This window comes from Ranitomeya variabilis, chromosome 1, assembly GCF_051348905.1.
Source record: "Ranitomeya variabilis isolate aRanVar5 chromosome 1, aRanVar5.hap1, whole genome shotgun sequence".
Lineage (NCBI taxonomy): Eukaryota > Metazoa > Chordata > Amphibia > Anura > Dendrobatidae > Ranitomeya > Ranitomeya variabilis.
This window is the reverse complement of record NC_135232.1, coordinates 793,866,265-793,880,288: the sequence shown is the minus strand read 5'-3', so window position 1 is coordinate 793,880,288 and position 14,024 is coordinate 793,866,265. Positions and strand designations below refer to the sequence as shown.

Here is a 14,024-nt window from a genome sequence, read left to right as displayed (position 1 = left end):
GACTTGTTCATCTTGATAAAAGTTAGGCGTTCTACACTTTCAGGGGGCAGCCGGCTACGCTCATCTGTCAGGACACCACCAGCAGAGCTGAAGACTTGTTTCGAGAGAACATTAGCTGCCGAGCATGATAAAACCTCCAAGGCATGAGAGGCACGCTCAGGCCACTCATCCATTTTTGAAGACCAAAATGTGAAAGGGTCCAAACTCTGATGGCATGGATATTCAGTTCTAGATACTCCTGCACCATCTTCAGCATTCGTGTCAGACTTGGACTCTTGTGCTGGAGCATGAGATGGTCAAAGGGCTTCTGCCACCTACTCTACTGTTGCTGCTAATGTTTTGGTGTTGATGAATTGATGTGCCAGAGGTCTTAAGTCGCTCTGTGATGCACACAGTCTCACTGCTGTCTTGGAGAAAACCTCTCTTAAGGTTGTGTAAGGCTCTTCCATGAGTTCCAAGCCGCTGCTGTGTAGGTGGCTGGGTAACTGATGCTTGTTTCGTTCGTCCCCGCCCAAACACGAACCAGAGTGAACTGTACTGTGTGTGATGTTGAGTAGGAGGAAGAGAAGCAGAGGCCTTTTGAAGCTGCACTTGCCATCCACTCGAGCACATGCCCTTTCTGGGTCTCAACAACATGGCGTATCGATGTGCAACTGCCATAAGGTAGTGGAGTAGCCTGACCAGTAACAGAAGTTGTCAACTGTCTTTGCAAAGGATGTGACATTGTTGGTTCACTAGTGCTTTCACTAACATTACCACCTACCCCACATACACCAAGCCTAATCTCCCTTCCACCACGATCTTGCTTTTTCCCGTCATGTTGCTCAGATAGTTTGGTAGGAGCACAGTAATAGCCCACAAAAAATAAGATTTTACTCTGCACCAGCTCTACACAGCTAAATTTCAGCGGCACTAAATGACAAGGTGAAATATGGTATGCTAAGTCGCGTTAGTCACAGAAGAATTGTTTCAGTGTGGATGAGACCTGTATGACTAAGATATGCTCCAAAAACAATTTCAAATTTTGATCTAGCCTGATATATCATGTTTGTCGGAACAATTTCACCACCACAAAATGACATGGGGGGGGATATGGCGTGCTTTTTTCACATTTAGCAACAGAAAGTCAGATTTAGAAAGGCTTACTCTTGCATGGAACACAATAGAAGCAATGCACAACACACTTCTATGAAATGTGCCTGATGTCTATGGACCTCGGTAATAGCACAAAAAAAAAAAAAAAACTGGAAAGGTTGATTTCACAGCCACACAGGACACTAGCCATCTAAACTATCTGACTTAGGGTACCGTTACACAAAACGATTTACCAACGATCACGACCAGCGATACGACCTGGCCGTGATCGTTGGTAAGTCGTGTTCGCTGGGGAGCTGTCACACAGACAGCTCTCCAGCAACCAACGATGCCGAAGTCCTCGGGTAACCAGGGTAAACATCGGGTTACTAAGCGCAGGGCCACGCTTAGTAACCCGATGTTTACCCTGGTTACCATCATAAATGTAAAAAAAACAAACAAACAGTACATACTCACATTCCGGTGTCCGTCAGGTCCCTTGCCGTCTGCTTCCCGCACTGACTGACTGCCGGCCGTTAAGTGAAAGCAGAGCACAGCGGTGACATCACCGCTGTGCTCTGCTTTTACTTTCCGGCCGGCAGTCACAGTCAGTGCGGGAAGCAGACGGCAAGGGACCTGACGGACACTGGAATGTGAGTATGTACGGTTTGGGTTTTTTTACATTTACGATGGTAACCAGGGTAAACATCGGGTTACTAAGCGCGGCCCTGCGCTTAGTAACCCGATGTTTACCCTGGTTACAAGCGAACGCATCGCTGGATCGGTGTCACACACACCGATCCAGCGATGACAGCGGGAGATGCAGCGACGAAATAAAGTTCCAAACGATCTGCTACGAAGTACGATTCTCAGCGGGGTCCCTGATCGCTGCTGCGTGTCAGACACAGCGATATCGTATGGATATCGCTGGAACGTCACGGATCGTACCGTCGTAGCGACAAAAGTGCCACTGTGAGACGGTACCCTTACAAACAACCACCTAGCTAAGTAGCTAAAATCTATCAGCACCCAGACCTAGTGTCAGGAACAGCCTCTCTGCGCTGTGCTAGTGACAAAACGGAGATAAAACAAGATGTCTGCTTTTTTCATGGAGAGGGACATGCCATTTCAGCAGCCAATGATACAAGCCATTGTGTCAGGACATTGTGGATGTTACCTGCGCCCTGATTGTGTGCACGAGCTGCAAAGTTAGGAAGAAAAAAAAAAAAAGTTACAAGCATGCCGCGCCTCTGAACTCTCCCCACCCCCTACCCTCATGAGACACGTGCCCCACACTCATTGTACACCACCACTATCCTAGGCAAAGCACTCAAAATATTTTAGTGGCAACGCAAATATTGCCGCGCACTTTTTAACGAATGTTACCAATTTTTCCTTGCGTTTCCAATCATGAATCCGAATGTACCATATTCGTGCTGAATTTATTTTTGGCGATAGTTTTCGAACATATTCGCTCATCTCTATTAAAGACCTGAAGGCCAGCCTGGAACAGTCTGGGTTCATGGTTTAAACAAGTAACATACGCCACACACTAAACCAAGCAGAGCTTTATGGGCGAAGGCCAAGGAAGAAGCCTTTGCTTAAGAAAGAGTAAAGACTGATTTTTAGCAGAGTACCTTGACAAACCACAATCCTGGGAAAAATCTTCTGTGGACAGAGGAAACAAAAAATAGAGCTTTTTGGTAATGCAAAGCAACAGTTTGTTTAGACAGCGCAATGAAGCATTTAAAAGGTAAAGAACACTACCAACAGTTAAGCATGATGGAGGATCCATAATGCTGTGGGGTAGTTTGACATTTTTTAATTTTATTTATTTTTACGGTGTTCACTGAAGGGCTTACATATTGTGAGTTTTATAGGATTGGTCGTTCCGAATGTGGCAATAACAAATGTGTAATTTGTTGGATTTTTTTTTTTTCTTTACCTAGTCCCGGTACATCAACTATTCCAGCTTTGATTGCTAATACGAATACAGCAATTACTATTCAGCTAAGCAGACAACAGACAGGACACTGCGTTCATTGCACAGGGTGCTGAGGCAGACATTGCACAAGGGAGACATTGGTCAAGTAAGATATCGAAGGGACCAGCCCCTGAAACTAGCGTCACTGATGACAGTTTCAGGGCAGCAAACGAAGATGGAAACCCCAATGTAAGTGCTCAGCATAGAACACTGGATAAATGTGATCCCAAGCATTTTGAAAAAACGTTCCAATAAAAAAAAAAAAAAAAAAACGCAAGCCCTCACTCAGGTCCATCAATCCTACTTTCACACTAGCGTCGGTACGGGGCCGTCGCGCTGCGTCGGCCCGATGTACCAATGCATACTGTGAAGAAAATGCCCGACATTGGCAGCGGAAGCAGTCGTAAGACGCTTCCGCTGTTTCATTGTAAGGTCCGGGGAGGAGGGGGCGGAGTTTCAGCTGCGCATGCGCGGTCGAAAATGGCGGTCCCGACGCACAAAAACGTTACATGTAACTTTTTTTGTGGCAGCGGTGCGCCAAAACACGATGCAACCGTCGCACGACGGTTGCGACGTGTGGCACTGCGTCGCTAATAAAAGTCTATGGAGAAAAAACGCATCCTGCAGACAACTTTGCAGGATGCGTTTTTTATCCACAACGACGCATTGCGACGTGCAGTGCACGACGCTAGTGTGAAAGTAGCCTTACAGTGCTTAAAACCGCAGTTAGCATCCACATTGGCATTTCTGTATGGAAGCCTGCCTAATTTACAACTTAACCCCTTCATGACCTTGGGATTTTCCATTTTTCTGTGTTCGTTTTTCACTCCCCTCCTTCCCAGAGCCATAACTTTTATTTTTCCATCAATTTGGCCATGTGAGGGCTTTTTGCGGGACGAGTTGTACTTTTGAACGACATCACTGGTTTTACCATGTCGTGTACTAGAAAACGGGCAAAAAAAATTCCAAGTGCGGTGAAATTGAAAAAAAAAAGTGCAGTCCCACACTTGTTTTTTGTTTGGCTTTTTTGCTAGGTTCACTAAATGCTAAAACTGACCTGCCATTATGATTCTCCAGGTCAGTACGAGTTCATAGACACCTAACATGACTAGGTTATTTTTTATCTAAGTGGTGAAAAAAAAAAAAAAATTAAAAAATTGTGCCATTTTACGATACTTGTAGCGTCTCCATTTTTCATGATCTGGGGTCGGTTGAGGGCTTATTTTTTGCGTGCCGAGCTGGCGTTTTTAATGATACTATTTCGATGCAGATACGTTCTTTTGATCGCCCGTTATTGCATTTTAATGCAATGTCGCGGCGACCAAAAAAACGTAATTCTGGCGTTTCAATTTTTCTCGCTACGCCGTTTAGCGATCAGGTTAATGCTTTTTTTTTTATTGATAGATCGGGCGATTCTGAATGCGGCGATACCAAATATGTGTTGGTTTGATTTTTATTTTATTTATTTTGATTGGGGCGAAAGGGGGGCGATTTAAGCTTTTATATTTTTTTATTTTTTTCACATTTTTTAAACTTTTGCCATGCTTCAATAGCCTCCATGGGAGGCTAGAAGCTGGCACCACTCAATCGGCTCTGCTACATAGCAGCGATCTGATGTTCGCTGCTATGTAGCAGAAATGCAGGTGTGCTGTGAGCGCCGACCACAGGGTGGCGCTCACAGCTGCCGGGGATCAGTAACCATAGAGGTCTCAAGGACCTCTATGGTTACAATGCTGAAGCATCGCCGACCTCCGATCATGTGACGGGGGTCGGCGATGCGATCATTTCCGGCCGCAAGCGGCAGTTAAATGCCGCAGTCTGTATGACAGCGGCATTTAAGTAGTTAATAGGCACGGGCAGATTGCGATTCTGCCCGCGCCTATTTCGGGCACATGTCAGCTGTTCAAAACAGCTGACATGTCCTGGCTTTGATGCGGGTTCACCGCCGGAGCCCGCATCAAAGCTTCGTACTATCCCGTCCGAGGTCAGAAAGGGGTTAGTGTCTCCAGTACCATGAGCTAGGCACAATGTACAGGCACTACAATGGCAAATTTGCAGTTTTCACTTAGCAACATCCACTGCTGCTCGTTTCTGGCAAATGAGTCAAAACAGTCACCTTGGTCAACTTAACCCTTCTAACTTCCTATTAAAAATAATGTTTCAAGAATTGTGCTGATGTAAAGGAGACATGGGAAAAGTTATTTATTAACCATTTTGTGTGACATGACTGATTTACTGCAGGGCTGTGGAGTCTGAGTCTGTATAAAATGGATGGACTCCTAAAATGTATAATAAATTGGGTACAGTATTCCAATGCAGTTTGTAGGGAATATTTTTTTCATGAGAATTTGGGAAAGTTATGCAATGTCCTATAAATGTCTGTCCTATTCCTTATCTAAGGTCTAGACTTTTAGCCGAGATGAATCTGTGCTGCAGTTTATGTTCATGATAATAAGTAGTGAAGATCCTCCTCTACAGATCACTAACGCCAACCTTATGTTCCGGCGCCCCGCTCTGACGTCACCGGAAGCACAACGGCCTTCTCCACCATGCGACTTCTGGAAATAGCAGTGTTTTGCCGGCCGGCGTCCAAGCCAAGAGCCCCCCATTGGGAGGAAGCTGCTCTACCCAGGAGCACGTCCGCTCAACTGGTCTCTGGGGCTGAGGGACTCGCCGCCGGGGAGTTTCCACCCTGGGCTGCTTGACAGGGGGAAGGATTGGACATGCACACAATCCCCCTGAGCCCATTGCACGGGCTGGCTGTTGGCTGAGGAACCTCTCAAAGAGGAGTCAGCCATGGTCCATCTGATGGAGGAAGGGAAGGCAAATTTTACCGCCTCCATCTGCGTGCCTTTCCATATAAACAGCAAGTTGTCTAAATCTACCAAACCATATATTTCTGAAAGGGTGGTCATCATTGTTTAAATGTTTCTTCCCATTTCACCATTACCAAATTAGCTAGCATGGGAGAAAAAAAAAAAAAAAAAAAAAATCACTCCCATGCTCATGCCTGTTTTGTAGAAAAAAAAAAAAAAGCGATCAAAATTAGAGTAGTTATGTTTCAATAAATTGGTGAGATAAAAAAATCTTTTGTAACTATCCTACAGACTGAATTTGTCTAAATGGTATGATAAACTGGTCCTAGCTATATCACGGGAAATGGAGGGATAAAGTCCATCCACATAACACGATAGCCAACTGTATTCTTTTTCCCAAATAAAGTTTTCAAAGATTACTACTACAAATTTAAATGTCTTATGTGGCTTGGTGTTTCTGTTACTAACGATTGTAAGGTTGGTTTCTCATTTGCCGCCAGAAGACACCACGCCAATGCTCCCCAGAAGACAGCAGCGCAGAACGCAGGAAAGGCGTGAGCATGGAACCTAAATTTTCTCCCAAGCTAGATAATTTGGTAATGGCGATATGGGAGGAAACATACTTACACAATCTCATACTTATCCCTCTCAGTGTATCCTCACCCATTCCCTGTAGACTGTGAGCCCTCGTGGGCAGGTCCTCTCTCCTCCTTTACTTGTGTGTGCCTTGTTTTACTCATGTTTATTGTACTTGTCTATATTTGCCCCGTTCACATGTAAAGCGCCATGGTATTAATGGCGCTTTAAGATGTATAATAATAACATTTATTATTACAACACTTTTAGAAACATCATATGGTTTGGTAGATTTATAGATGACCTGCTGTTTATATGGCTAGGCACGCAGATAGAGGCGGTAAAATTTGCTGAATATTTGAACATCAATTTTAATCTTAAATTTACTTATTTCTATGATAAAGTCAAAATTTATTTTTTAGATCTAAAATTGCTGATGATAGACAATCTGGAGTCCACATTACCCCCTACAAAAAACCCACAGCGAGTAACAGTATATTTAGCAGCAACTTCATGTCATCCTCCACACATAAAATACTATACCATATGGGGAGTTGATCAGAACCAAATGTATTTGTTCAGACCCAGTAACGTTTCAATTGGAAAGGGAAAAAGTCTGTAATAGACTTGCTAGTAGACGACACACAAATTGGACTTTGAATAAAGCAAAAGCCCGAATTGATGGGGTGGATAGGAACACTTATTTAAGGATAATAGAAAATATAGTAAAAATACTTCATGGGGACAACAGATTATAGTCCCCAATTCAAAGATATAGTTGATATAATAAAAAGATATATCCCTATGCTAAATCAAGATAAACTAAAATGCATAATTTCAAAAGACATACGATATGTGGCCAAAAAAGCCCCTACCTTAGGCTCTATTCTATCGCCAAGATTGTTTAATAATAATACTAAAAATAGGAAAAAAATACTTTGCTGAATCTTACAGGATTTTTTAAGTGTGGAGACCAACGATGTCTAGTATGTGAATTTGTTTCAAAGTCGAATATATTTCAATCACAACAGTTTAAAAGAATTTTGCATCAAACATTTTATGAATTGTAATGACACCTATGTGGTATATTTGATTGAATGCACCACTTTCAAGCTGTAATATGTGGGGTGTACAACCTGTACCTTAAAAACAAGAATTCGCCAACATTTGTCTGATGTGGGTACCCAATTCAGCAGCTGTTTCATCTTACTCCGTATCAAAACATTTTGCTAATGTCCATAAGGGAAATACAACTTGATTTCCATTCTGCGCAATAGAAAAAGTATATAAACCGTATGGAGGTGGAGATCACAGAAGGAAACTACTGAATAGGGAATCCTTCTGGATCTTCACCTTGGAAATCTGCATGGTCTGAATCATAGACAGGATTTGATTCTGCAATATTAAATGTTGTTATTAAACAATGTTTTTCTTCAGTCATGCTTTTATACACTTTTCTTTGTTTTTAATCAATAGGTGACTACTTAGTTTGAATATGGTATATTGTAATTTGGTTTTGGTTTTAAATCTAAGCATAAATTGGAACAGCTAGCATAGGGCGTCAATTAAAGGGGAATCAATCGAAGCTAAATCAGCTGTGATGACTTCTAAGAGTAAAGTATAAGATTCATCCTGTCTCACTCTATGCATGCCATGATTAAGACTTTTGTCGAAACGAGTTGGTAAAACACAGATATGTGCATAATGCTGTGATTTATTCATATTTTTCATGTGGTTTTCCGTAAGAATAACCCTTTTTTACTATTGATGAATAAAAATTGGATTTTTAGCTATTGTTCCTGCTGGATACATCATCTATTTTTTCAGTTTGAACCGGCTGCTCAACCCTTTTCTGTGCAGAAACAGATGAGGAAAAGCTTATACTCAGGTGAGCTGACTATTCTTTTTCCATTTTGGGCCTCATCTTGTAGTAAAGTTCCCATCCTAGTCCTCATCTTGTAGCAATGTGCCCATCCTGGTTCCCTTCTTCTAACAATGGCCCATCCTGTAGCAGTTTTCCTTATTGTGCCTTTATCCGCATACGGAGGAAAAAAAAAAAAAAAATAAAATAAGGATTTGGATCAATAGAAATGGAATGACCTAAAAAGACACTTTAAATTAAATTACCACACAAAAAAAAAAAAGTTAAAATGCCTCTTTTCAGTCACAGCAGTTCCCCACTCCCACAAGAAAAAAAAAATAAAAAATTATATATTTAAAACCAGTTCCAACTGACAGAAGAAAGTTTCAGAAATCGGCAACACTTGTGAAATACAAAGTGTTGCATCGCTGTAACTGCACCGACCAGGACATCTGATGCCAGATCGTTTGTTTTTAACCGCACCACAAATGCCATAAATACAAAACCCAAAGAACGGCAGAATTGGAGCCTTTCCTCCCTTTATCCACTCCCACCACCAGTTTCCAGTATATTTTATGATAAAATGAACGGTAAGATTCAAAACTACAATTCCCCCTGCAAAGAAAAGGGAAAAAAAAAAAAAAAAAAAAAAAAAAAAAGCCCTCACACATCTATGTTACCATAAAAAGCCCATTTAAAGGGAACCTGTCACCCCGTTTTTTCCGTATGAGATAAAAATACTGTTAAATAGGGCCTGAGCTGAGCATTACAATAGTGTAGTTTATGTACCCCGATTTCCCACCTATGCTGCCGAAATACGTTACCGAAGTAGTCGTTTTCGCCTGTCAATCAGGCTGGTCAGGTCAAAAGGGTGTGGTGTCCTCCCCCAGATCTTGCGTAGTGTTCCGTTGGTGGCGTAGTGGTGTGCGCATGCCCAAGGTCCCGAATCCTCTGCCAGGGGTGTGAAAACAACAGCGATGTCCGTTATTCCATTGGTGGTCGGTGGGCGCGGCCATCTTGCTTTGGCCGCAGAATCGGCGCTCTGCTGGCCGCGGCTTCAGGAAAATGGCCGCGGGCATCCGCGCGTGCGCAGATGGCTATCGCGGCGGCCATTTTCGTGAAGCAGAATTCGCATCTCGGCTTCACAAAAATGGCCGCCGCGATAGCCATCTGCGCACGCGCGGATGCCCGTGGCCATTTTCCTGAAGCCGCGGCCAGCAGAGCGCCGATTCTGCGGCCAAAGCAAGATGGCCGCGCCCACCGACCACCAATGGAATAACGGACATCGCTGTTGTTTTCACACCCCTGGCAGAGGATTCGGGACCTTGGACATGCGCACACCACTACGCCACCAACGGAAAACTACGCAAGATCTGGGGGAAGACACCACACCCTTTTGACCTGACCAGCCTGATTGACAGGCGAAAACGACTACTTCGGTAACGTATTTCGGCAGCATAGGTGGGAAATCGGGGTACACAAACTACACTATTGTAATGCACAGCTCAGGCCCTATTTAACGGTATTTTTATCTCATACCGAAAAAACGGGGTGACAGGTTCCCTTTAAAAAGGAGCAGCTTATCCTAAACTGTGTAAAACAATACAGCATTTTGGGGTAGTAGCGTGTTGGTGCCATTTTGGGGCCAGCAGAAAAAAACTGAAGGTTTTTTTTGCTTTGTCAAGTCTTTCTGTGAGGTGTAAAGTGTCCAAAATAAAACAAATAAGAAAAAAACCACAGAGGTGTTAATCATGGAGTCATGCACGTAATACAGAGCTGGGGCTAGAAGGATGCGCACACGGACAGCTCCCGCCGCAGTCATGGCTGCATGGCAGGCCGGACACTCACCTGTCAGCGCAGCAGCACCTGTGCCCTCTGCGGTCAGCGCGCTCCCAATTTGAGGAGGGCGGAGCGGGTAGCAGAGAAGTGGACAAGCTGACAGGACGCTGCAGCTGTCTCTGACGCGGAAGCGTGGTGTGTATGTGGAAAGGAGCGCACGCTGTAAAAAAAAAAGAGCGGGAAAGCAGTGAGCCACCGAAGCAGAGTTTCTGTGTAATGAGCGAAAGTCGTGACGTCACCCACTTACCGTCCTCTCTGAACAGCGGGCGGGACAAGCCAGTCATCAGGTGTCCTAGCTGAGAAATGGCGTCCCCTGACGTAACCTTGCACTTCAGATAGTGCGCTGATTATCTACCTCAGTCACTGATAAGCCTGCAGATATGGACTCTTTCTGACAAGAGCCGGCCTTTGGTCAGCTCAAGCTCCATAAATAGTGGGCCCACTCCAAAGATTATATTGGAGGGGGTTAATGCGTTACAAGGGCAATTGTGAAAACAAAAATTGTAGAGTTTATGGTTTAATAAGAGTGGTAAATCAATCGCCACACACATGGCGTGTTTGCAGCCAGGTGCGCCATAGCTCCTTTATATTCCATTCACATGCCTGGCTCCGTGTAGTGCATGGCCACCACAGGCTCCACCATGGCGGGAGATGTTTTATCATCTGTCACGTATGAGGGCCCTAAAAGGGATGTGGGTGGTTGTGATAGAGAACCCATTATTAGCGGTTAGGGTTTATTATTAGCGGTATTAGGGTTAACCCATTAGGCTACTTTCACACTTCCGTCTTTTCAGATCCGTCACAATCCGTCAGTTTTTGAGAATGCAGGATCCTGCAAAAAAATTTCTCCCACGGACTTGTATTAGCGACGGATTGTGACGGATGGCCATCCGTTTCCTCCGTCGTGCACTGGATCCGTCGTAAAATAGCGGTCCGTCGGACAGAGAAAACGTTCATTGTAACATTTTTTGTGCACGTCGGAAAATCGTTCAGCTACGCATCCTGCGCTGCCCGTCGTCGGCTATAATGGAAGCCTAGGGACGCAGGATCCGTCACTGACCGTCACACACTGGAATCCAGCGACGGATCCATTTTTTCCCTTCTGAGCATGCCCGGAAGGATTTTCAAGTCTCTCTCTCTCTTTACTGCACCACGACGGACCCCAGAAAACGGAAGTGTGAAAGTAGCCTTAGCGATTATTCCCGCTCTGATGCGGAAGTGAGTCCGTTTGCGATAACCAGTCAGCGACACGAAACGACCAGCGATCATCTGCTTGTTTCGCAGTCGTCTAATATCCTATTTATATAGGCAGATGGCAGTAAGGGTATGTGCACACGTCAGGATTTCTTGCAGAAATTTCCTGAAGAAAACCGGAAATTTTCTGCAAGAAATCCGCATGTTTCTTTTTGCATTTTTTTCACGTTTTTTTCACTTTTTTTAGCATTTTGCAAGCGTAATTAGCTTGCAGAATGCTAAAGTTTTCCAATTGATCTGTAGCATCGCTTGGAAAACTGATTGACAGGTTGGTCACACTTGTCAAACATAGTGTTTGACAAGTGTGACCAACTTTTTACTATAGATGCAGCCTATGCAGCATCAATAGTAAAAGATAGAATGTTAAAAATAATTTAAAAAAATGGTTATACTCACCTTCTGCAGACAGCCGATCTCCTCAGCGGCGTCCGTTCCTATAGATGGTGTGTGCAGGACCCTCGATGACGTCGCGGTCACGTGACCGCGACGTCATCGCAGATCCTTCACACACACCAGCTATAGGAACCGAAGTGGCAGCGTGCACCTGAGAGGCGGGAAGACTCCGGGGGGCCATCGAAGGTGAGTATATGACTATTTTTTATTTTAATTCTTTTTTTTTACCAATTATATGGTGCCCAGTCCGTAGAGGAGAGTCTCCTCTCCTCCACCCTGGGTACCAACCGCACATGATCTGCTTACTTCCCGCATGGTGGGCATAGCCACATGCGGAAAGTAAGCAAATCAATGCATTCCTAGTTGTGCGGAATCCCCGCAATTCCGCAAATTTAATGAACATGTTGCTTTTTTTCCGCGATGCGATTTTTTCGCGGAAAAAAGTGCAACATTTGCACAAGATATGCGGAATACACTGGAAATAATGGGAGGCATATGTAAGTGTTTTTTTCGCGTTTTTATCACTTTTTTTATAGCGAAAAAACGCAAAAAAAACGCAAAAAATACTGAACGTGTGCACATGGCCTAAATGATGTGCACTGAGCGAACTGTAATGGATTGTACACACGAAAAGATCATTTCACCTGATGAGCAAGCATAATCAAACAAGCATAATCAGATTAAGGCTATGTGCACACGTTGCGGATTAGGCTTAGGAATTTCTGGTGCGGATTCTGCCTCTCCTGGCAGAAAAAACACCTGCGTTTTTTTGTGCATTTTTGCTGCGGTTTTCTTGCGGATTTGCTGCGGTTTTTACCCCTGCGGTTTTCTATAATGGAGTGGTTACAAAAACGCTGCAGATTCACAAAAAAAGAATTGACATGCTATTTCTTTTAAACCGCAGCATTTCCGCAGCGGATTTTCCGCAAAGTGTGCACAGCATTATTTTTTTCCATTGATTTACATTGTACTGTAAATCAATTGCGGATCTGCAGCGTTTCTGCACCTCAAAAAACGCTGCTGATCCGCAGCAAATCCGCAACGTGTGCACATACCCTAAGACTTTCCTGACCACCTGATACATCAGCTAGGGCTCCCCTATTCGATGCATGCTAGGGAGCTGAGCTTCTATAAACTTTTTTTTAATCATTTTTAGTTTTTCCTAGAACCTCTTTTAAGGCTATGTGCACACACTGCGGATTTTGCTGCGGATCCGCAGCGGTTCCGCCGCAGTTTCCCATGCGTTTACAGTACAATGTAAACCTATGGGAAACACAATCCGCAGTACCCATGCTGCGGAAAAAAACGCGCGGAAACACAGCGGTTTATATTCCGCAGCATGTCAATTCTTTGTGCGGATTCCACTGCGGTTTACACCTGCTCCTCAATAGGCTTCCGCAGGTGTAAAACCGCAGTGGAATCCGTACTAATTCTGCAATAAATCGGCAGTAATTCCGCAGGAAATCTGCAGGTAAAACGCAGTGCCTTTTACATGCGGATTTCACAAATCGCTGCCAGAAAGATCCGCAGAGCTCCAAAATACGTGTGCACACACCCACACCCTTAGGCCGGTTTCACACGTCAGTGGCTCCGGTACGTGAGGTGACAGTTTCCTCACGTACCGGAGCCACTGACACACGTAGACCCATTAAAATCAATGCATCTGTGCAGATGTCATTGATTTTTTGCGGACCGTGTCTCCGTGTGCCAAACACGGAGACATGTCAGTGTTCGTGGGAGTGCACGTATTACACGGACCCATTAAAGTCAATGGGTCCATGTAAAACACGGACCACACACGGACCTTCTCCATGTGCAGTCCGTGTGGCGTGCAGGAGACAGCGCTACAGTAAGCGCTGTCCCCCCCACATGGTGCTGAAGCCGCCATTCATATTTTCTCTGCAGCAGCGTTTGCTGCATAGAAGATATGAATAATAGTGTTTAAAAGAAAGATCTATGTGTCCGCCGCCCTCCCACCCCCTGTGCGCCCCCCCGCTGTTCTGAAAATACTCACCCGCCTCCCTCGCAGTGTTCTGTGCTGGCCACCCCTTCTACTGTATGCGGTCACGTGGGGCCGCCGATTAGAGTCATGAATAGGTGGCTCCACCTCCCATAGGGGTGGAGCCGCCTATTCATGACTGTAAATGAGCGGCCCCACGTGACCGCATACAGTAGAAGGCGCGGTCAGACCAGGAAGCAGCGACAGCCAACGAGGGAAGCGGGTGAG

General features: G+C 44.6%; 1 protein-coding gene across 2 annotated transcripts in view; it reads right to left on the bottom strand.

Annotated features, from left to right (window-relative positions):
* The window catches only part of ACSBG2 (acyl-CoA synthetase bubblegum family member 2), a 170,200-nt gene extending 159,647 nt beyond the window's left edge, over window positions 1–10,553 (bottom strand). The window contains exons 1-2 of one of the 2 annotated variants that reach the window (XM_077273417.1): window positions 10,398–10,553; window positions 10,160–10,310 (exon numbers count right to left, since the gene is read on the bottom strand). The gene's annotated coding sequence lies outside the window, so the exon portion shown is untranslated. Of the gene's footprint in view, window positions 1–10,159; window positions 10,311–10,397 lie in introns of those variants that run through there. The other variant, XM_077273426.1, reaches the window with a different exon arrangement.
* Window positions 10,554–14,024: the final 3,471 nt, after the last annotated feature.